Raw genomic sequence first — 7606 nt, forward strand, 5'->3', positions numbered from 1 at the left:
TCTCAGTATTTTCTAATGCAAAAAAAAGGTCAGAACTCGGTGACACTACCTGAACATGCTCAAGACAGCACTAAACAGTACTTGTACAGCCATTTGAAAACTACAGTAAAGTTACACATTGCTGTAGTTAGGGGAGTAAGTGAGTACAAGACACTGAATATGTACATTTTTACTGTATGCTCTTTGCAATTCCACAGCATTGTGACAGAATTTGATAACTAGTTCAACAATTTTGTATGTAATGACTCAAGCAATGAAATGAAGACTATTAGTTTTATTGGGAACGACTATTCAGCATCCATAAGTATAGTTCATTTTGACTGACATGACATAAGCAAATGATAATGTTAAAAAACAGCAGAGAATTGTATGAAAGCAACTGATACATGTCCAAAAGCATTTGCAATTTGTTCAGAGGAAGGAGAAATTGCTACTATGATGTGCACAAATGACTAAATGTTGTGGAGGTTGAACTAATAGTTATGAGAATTTTCATTCTGATCTGAAAAAAGCACCAAAGCGACTGAGAAAAACTGTAATGTTCCTCAATGCTCCTCTAGTCAATATCATTTAGTTTTCTTTTCATTTAGTACTAATTTAAGATTAATGAGAGCTTCTTGAAGAACATTAAATGAAAGCTGAAGATTATCAATGGCAAGTTGAAAAGAGTCAGCAATACAATACAAAATAGTATCATCAGCTGACGCATGACGCAGTCCACCTCACCGAGATCACAGAATTCATAGTTTACCTAATAGTGATTGATTTGTTGTGCATTTCCCCTTGATAGCATTGAGATGTTAAACATTTCCCCATGATGTGTTGAGATATGTAATGTCTGTTAATATCTAACTACAAGACTAAATGTTTGAATTTCCCCTTAGGGATCAATAAAGTATCTCTATCTATCTATCTATCTATCTATCTATCTATCTATCTATCTATCTATCTATCTAAATTTAGGACTTCACGAAAGCTCACTGCATTTGAAAGTGGTCAATACCATGGTAATGACAGTTCTATATGTAAACACAGAGTAAACCCCTTAAACTCTGTAGGATGTGACACAATAATGTGCGAGCACAGGACTGGACAGTGGCCATATGACACGTCAGCAGAGGACTGTGTTCAGAGTCCGGGGGAGATCAAAGCCTGTTAGAGTCAGAGATATAGCCAGCTGGTTCAGCCAGACAAACATTCACTTACTAATAATGGCAGATGCTGGAGCTTATAGCTACCGGCAGGTATCAGGCAACCCAATTGAGATATGGCCTTGAGGTTTGACAACACAAAGTACTAGATGGCTGTCCAGAGTAAAATGATGTAGAGAGAATATACAGTCTGATTCAGTGCTGAAGGGTATGTCAGAGGTGGACGAAGTACACAATTCCTTTACTTAAGTCAGTGGTCCCCAAACACGGCCCGGCACCTCATTTTGGGTGGCCCCCCAAAACATGTCTGTGGTATATAGCATCCGGCCCGCACGGGAGTACGACATCGTCAAACTAACCTCCGCAATTTCCCCTATTCATTCTCTATGATGAGTCTTAACAGTACACATGTAATACTCTGGTGGTTGTTTTGGCGCTTTTTCGCGTTTGCCATCGAAAACGGAATGAAATATACAGGCCTACCTGCAAACAATGTAAGAGGCCTATGCTGACTGCATCAGTGCTCAAAGTATTCTAAAAGTTTATCCATTAATTGTTAATAACTAACTAACTTCTATTCAAGTCATATTGCTGGGACTTTCTGGGATATTTATTTCTATTTTTTATTCACTAGTTCAAATGTTCATACAAAGAGTTCACAAAGTTCTCATAAGGTGAGTGAAATTTAGAATGGTGGTCATTTTAAACCACTTCAGCACTTCATAAAATTCTCAGAGTTCACACATTTTTAATAGAATATACTTTTGTGACTCCCTGCTAATACTTTTGGGAATGCAAAAGTATTTTTATTAGTAGGCCTATTATTTAATTTGAGCTACATTTTACACCGATATGGCAATATAAACACAGCTAACAATGGTAAATTGCAATAGCCTATGATTAAATGTAATGGAATATTCAACTAAGGTAGACTGCTGTTCACAGCACTAAGCTATTTATGGTTACTGATATACTCCGAGTCTCTGGCCCTCTCTTAGAGCCAGGCATAAGTGAGCTGGCCCTCGGAAGAAAAAGTTTGGGGACCACTAACTTAAGTGATAGATAGACCTTGTCAAATATTACTCCAATACAACTGAAAGTTGTTAAGTCAGATTTGTGTCAGTTGAAGTACATAAGTACTTGCTTTTCCTTACATCCATCAAAAACATTTTACCGTATGTTCATAACTTTGCAACTGTTCAAATGGATGCAATAATATAATTCAAATCATTATTCATTCTCTGCTCACAAATCTAAAACATTTTCACTGCCAAACACAAACAGATAACTGAATTATGTCAATTATTTATTGTTTAGTGATGTATGCTAAAGATCTAGTTATGTGGTGAATGTCAGGTGATTGTCTAATTTCATTCCAATTTCACAATGATCATGGAGGATAGCCTGGTAACACCAGACCACTTCTCAAATCTCAATTGCTAACAGGTTCGTCTGGGTTCTCCCAGGCTACATGGAGGATGTGCTGATGAAGAATCTGCTGTCACCATCATTACCACAGCCAATTTAGCAAGTTAAAATTGGACTATTGGAAAAAAATGAACTTCAAGGTGGTCTATCACATACATTACTGCATTCAAAGAATCAAATGTGGTTAAAAGTAACGAGTATTTCATGCTCATATTTCAAATGTAGTGGAGTCAAAAGTACAGTATTTGCATTTCAAATGTAGTGGAGTAAAAGTCACAAGTTTCCAAAAAGATTAATACTCAAGTAAAGTACAGATACTCAAAAATCATACTTAAGTTGTAAGTAAATGTACTTAGTTATTGTCCACCCCTGTAGGCTATACTATGCATTACAGTATGAAGTATATGCGCAAACAGCTTAGCCCTTAGCAGCCTTGGGTCCCACAGAGTGAAAGGACAAAAAAATAGGCCTAAAGTTTTTCCCCCCTCTCAGTTTCTTCTTAGATATAGGGTTCATATTCACACCTGCCACAAGTACTGAGTTAAAATCTTTTATTTATCTAGTGTATCGGCCTATGTCATTATTTAGGACGTGTCTATTTTGATAGATTGTTGCAAACTTGACTACAAACATCATTCAAATAGAATTCCAACAAATAGCACTGATGCATGACTGATGCAATAATGCACTGATGCAATAATGGAATAAATATATGGTATGTTTCCTAGTAACAGTAGAATGTTACTGATCTAGCGTCTTCGGTAGTCCACCTCACAATAAAGGATCCCCATTGCAGGCTTGCAAATCTATTGAGGAATCCTACCATAGCCTCCAAGACAGGGGATAGCCTACAACGGTTAAAATATCCCTTACCAAAGGATACCATCTAGGCTACTTATTTTAGAATGTAATCCTGAACACTGTATTCGTGATCTCTAATGAAATGGAAAGCTTGCCTTCAGAGGCCATAGTTTACACTTGACCCAAAGGTCAGCAAGTTTTGGCAAATAATAGTCTACTAGACCATGGATAGAGGATGTGGAATGGCTATTCCATTAGGCAGAGTTTATCGCCTGTTGTCCTCCTCCTCCGTACCGCCGGTGAAGCTGCCGTCAGAGGACTGGACATTCTCTCTGGAAAATGACCCTGAAGGCAACGGTAACATTAGCCGCCACATATAGTCAAGTTGTCCATTTGTGTTAGCTACAGCTTTACATAGTGTCTACCGTTTTCGGTTAATTGGATTTAATTATCTCTGTCAAACAAAATCGCCTCATTGTTGCCAAATTCCTGTCTGGCTCGTCAGGCTAAAATTCCTGGGGTCCTGCAGGATTTTTTTATTTTTTGTTTAGCATGCACTTCCCAATATCACAGACAGATGGCGGAGTTAGACAAGTTTTTTTATGAGTGAAAAAAAGTTTTTCTTGGTCATTACAAGTGTGATGCTTGCATGTGTAAGGCCTTAAAGAATGGATAGGTAGGAAGGCTAAGAACCAAACTAAACGAGTCTATACACCACTGTTGACCTTCCACACACCTTCGTTTTTTTAGACCTTAGTGGTGTGACATAGCCTAATGTTTTGACACGAATCATAAAATGTATGGCAAAGGCAAGCGACATCGAATAGCCATTTGTAGTGCAAACATCTTTTCCGGATGCGTGACATGTTTTTTGTTAAATCCGCATGTAGGCGTTTTTACCTTGGGCACTGGGCTAGCTCTCTGAATTCACTTGAATAACTTTTGAGGAATTCGTTGTATAGCCGTTTGAGCTAACTGTAAAAGTTGGCCTAGGCTACTTTATCTGTTCAGGTTTCTTTTGCAACAGGTTTAGTTTGAGAGACTATTTTCAGGTTAAATGTAAATCCATTTGCTTGGCCACTCAAGATGCATATTCCAGTCTTGTCCTCGCTGCAAAGAATGCAAAAAATCTCTTTGGTGTGGCTTGGCGAATTCTCGCGAGACTGCATTTGTGGCGATTCACCAAAGCCAGAGTACGTTCAGCTCGCGCGCCGCCCTATTTGGATGCATTTGAGAGTACGCGGAAAAAAATACGTACGACTGTCGGGACTTGAAGAGTTGCCGTGAATTCATGAAAGGGAATGTCGATCAGTGAAAGATCGGTTACTGAGGCGGCAGGGAACATCATGGGTGAGTTATCAGTCTCTTTTGTTCACGGGGAAAACTTTTGCGCTGGTCAGCGTGAAAACGGTGCATTCAGATAGCTCCATTCAAGCCAGTTAACGTTAGACAAAGGAATAATCTCAAATTTCACTAGCAAAGGAACAGTTAGTTGAAAGTGAGCGCGACAGAGGTATTTCCTGTGTGTTCTTTTTCGCCATAACCGAACGACATAGGTTTTTTTTCTCCCACTGTAGCAGTAGCGTAACCCAGTGTGCTAGCACTGCCTCTGTCCACAGCTAACTGTTGAGCAGATAATTTCATAGGCTTTGTAATTAACCGTAGTCGCTAGCGTCTCGGAGATTCACCCGGTTTCAGATCCTTACAAACACACAGCCAGCAGTTCAGTCCAGAATAGCGATGTTTATGGAACCATTTACATTGATGGCTTTTTTGATTAGTACCAGTTGCAAAGGCTCAGCTGTAGGCTATGCTGGGTAGTGTAACTTAAGCTTTCTGGTTACAGGGATGTCCATCACTCCACAGATTATATAGGTTTTGGTTTGCTAAACGTGTGAATCGCACTTTGCCACGTAGATATAAATACTCTAAGAAAATTAAATTATCGTTTGTTACTCTGGCAGTTGCACCATTACTTTGTATCAGAATAGGCTATTTTTGTTGAGCCTCTGTGAGCAACAGTGTTGCCTTCCTGATGTAGTTAGTGTTAGATTAACTTTCTGTCTGGGGTGACGCCAACACGTCCGAGGTAACCTGTTAACCCAGATTGTCAGGAACCGAGATCGGAATGTCCTGTAGCATTAGCCAACACTCAATAGGCTGTCGATATAACTAATTGATCCGAATCACTGTTAGGCCTACTCCAATTCTGCCCTCTGGCAGTTTTACAGACATCACATTTATGTAACCTAGAAAATCATTGTGGTGCTGCGAACTCTGATCTTATTGCAAAGCCTGTAGCATAGAGAGCTAACAGAACCACTACATTGATCAGCTGTTTCAGTAGGACGACTCACGAGTGTGAGTCCTGGCAGCATTTATTTCACTGACACCAAGTCAGTAATGTGCACTGATTCATAAGTCATCATTACACCACTGGGAAACCGGGTGTGTGCCTGTTAGTAAGTAAGAAAGTATGTTTAATTTGTATAGCACATATAAGACCAAAGTGCTTCACATAGCAAAGAAAATAAAAGAAAAAAGAAAGACAAATAAAAGCAAACACAACACACAGACTAACATGCAGTATTTACAGACCAAGACAATAAGACTATCCTCCAAGAAATCAACTTCAGTACCAACAGTCACCAAATGCCAGACGGGAAAAGTGTGTCTTAAGGTTAGATTTAAAAGTAGTAAGGGTTGGTGTATTGTGAGGTCCATTGGGAGAGTATTCCAAAGTGTTGGTGCAATCACGACAAATGCACGCACCGCCTCCTTTCTGTTTGAGTCGTGTCTGTGGGATACTCAAAAGTGACTGGGATGCTGACCTCAAAGACCTTTAGGTAGTGTATGGGTGCAGCATGTCAGCAACATATGTGGGAGCATACCATTTAGAGCTTTAAAAACAAGCAGTGCCACTTTGTGTTGGATTCTGTTGCCTACAGCACAGGGAGCCAATGCAGGGCTGCTAACACAGCTGTAACATGTTCTCTCTTTTTTTGTCCCAGTTTGTAGCCTAGCTACAGCATTTTGCTCCAACGGTAGACAACATGGTGCTGATTCAGATATAGAATACAGTGCATTACAGTAATCCAGTCTAGATTAAATAAAAGCATGAATGACCCTCTCAAGGTCTGATGGCATTAAAAATGACTTGAGACTGGTGATTGTTCTGAGCTGGAAGAAGGTACTCTTGACTGCTGCATTAATTTGCTTATTAAATTTGAACTGATTCAAAAAGACTTCCCAGATTTTTTACTATTGGTTTGACGTTGGGGGTGAAGGGAGCGCACATTGTCCCTTAAGATCTTAATTACAGTGAGAGGGCCAAACAAAATGACTTCTGTCTTGCTGTCATTCAACTGTAGAAAACTATGTCAAGACTATCTGTCTTCCTGTCGACTTGGAATAACTTTGACGTGTGTCGTGTCCTTGGGCCTGAATGTAATTCACAGCAGCCTGATCAATCATCATTAACGTTAGCCTGATTTATATACATTACACACATTCCAGTGGCTCCGTTCACTCCACATACTTCTGTTTCACAGTGGCCACCTCATGGGGTTTGTTTCCAGACTCTGCCATTGCAGGGATCTTCTGGCACATCTTATCCGGCTGTCTCTGGACTAGATTCATTGCTATCATGCCTGAATCACATGGCTTTGGCTGCGCTGTACCCCTCTCTCACATGTTCGTGGCCTGACCCTGGGAGGGAGCCTCTCTCACGGAAGAGCCCAGCCCACTGGGAGTTGAGGAGGAGAGGAGGGAAGGGTCAGGGTCACACAGACATCCCTGTCCCGCAGCCGACTGACTGTCCGTCGCTAAGCGGGTTTTACTGGACGCTCCTATGTAATCCATGCGCGCTGTGATTTCATTAGGAGCGAGGTCAATGAGCGCATTGTCCATCCTGTGGCTCCTGACGGCGAATAGCAGCACAGTGTGTGCAGCTGTCAGAATGACCGAGACTCTGTCCTCCAGCAGATGTTCTCACACGGTCCACCCTCACCTGGCGCCTGCCAGCCCCAGTGATGAGTTTATCAGCAGATCTGTGTGTGAGTGTGTGTGTGTGTGTGTGTGTGTGTGTGAGAGAGAGAGTGAGGGAGGGAGGGGTCAGAGATTGCAGGATCATGTGTTGTCTCGCTGATTTGATCCTGCCTCAGAGTCTGGTCAATGGTCAGTGGATTCGTTCATAGCAGTATCTGCATAAGGCCTGGCTGGTGTTG

At 40.9% G+C, this 7606-nt stretch overlaps 1 pseudogene; it reads left to right on the forward strand.

Moving 5' to 3' along the window:
* Positions 1 to 4565: 4565 nt before the first annotated feature.
* The window catches only part of LOC121696351, a 43966-nt pseudogene continuing 40925 nt past the window's right edge, over positions 4566 to 7606 (forward strand).

Source organism: Alosa sapidissima, chromosome 21 (assembly GCF_018492685.1).
Source record: "Alosa sapidissima isolate fAloSap1 chromosome 21, fAloSap1.pri, whole genome shotgun sequence".
Taxonomy (NCBI): domain Eukaryota; kingdom Metazoa; phylum Chordata; class Actinopteri; order Clupeiformes; family Clupeidae; genus Alosa; species Alosa sapidissima.